This window comes from Sinocyclocheilus anshuiensis, unplaced genomic scaffold (genome assembly GCF_001515605.1).
Source record: "Sinocyclocheilus anshuiensis isolate Anshui unplaced genomic scaffold, SAMN03320099.WGS_v1.1 scaffold2044, whole genome shotgun sequence".
Taxonomy (NCBI): Eukaryota; Metazoa; Chordata; class Actinopteri; order Cypriniformes; family Cyprinidae; genus Sinocyclocheilus; species Sinocyclocheilus anshuiensis.
The window spans coordinates 216,886-217,148 of record NW_015557212.1 but is presented as its reverse complement, the minus strand read 5'-3'; the positions used below and the strand labels follow the sequence as shown (position 1 = coordinate 217,148).

Here is a 263-nt window from a genome sequence, read left to right as displayed (position 1 = left end):
GCTAATTTTGTTGTGTTGCGGCTTGTTTCCATTGTGCTGTGCTAAATTCATTGTAGAGGTCTGCACGGGACTGTTTTTTTAGTCCCGCTCCCGCAAGGTTCTATTCCGCACCGACCCGCTCCCGCTATATATTCACTCTTTGTTCACTCGCTGTCCACTTAGAATAATTTTCTTCCCGACCCGACCGTTCCCGCTAAATTTAGATCTTGTTTCCAGAATCTCACATTTAAATTTCCGCTACTGAAAGAAAGAGAGATAGGCTG

The 263-nt window shown here is 44.9% G+C and overlaps 1 protein-coding gene across 1 annotated transcript in view; it reads left to right on the top strand.

The window, feature by feature from the left end:
* Positions 1–263, top strand: part of LOC107678978 (cytosolic carboxypeptidase 2-like) — a 16,622-nt gene that overhangs the window by 7,375 nt on the left and 8,984 nt on the right. The gene's annotated exons all lie outside the window — the stretch shown is intronic.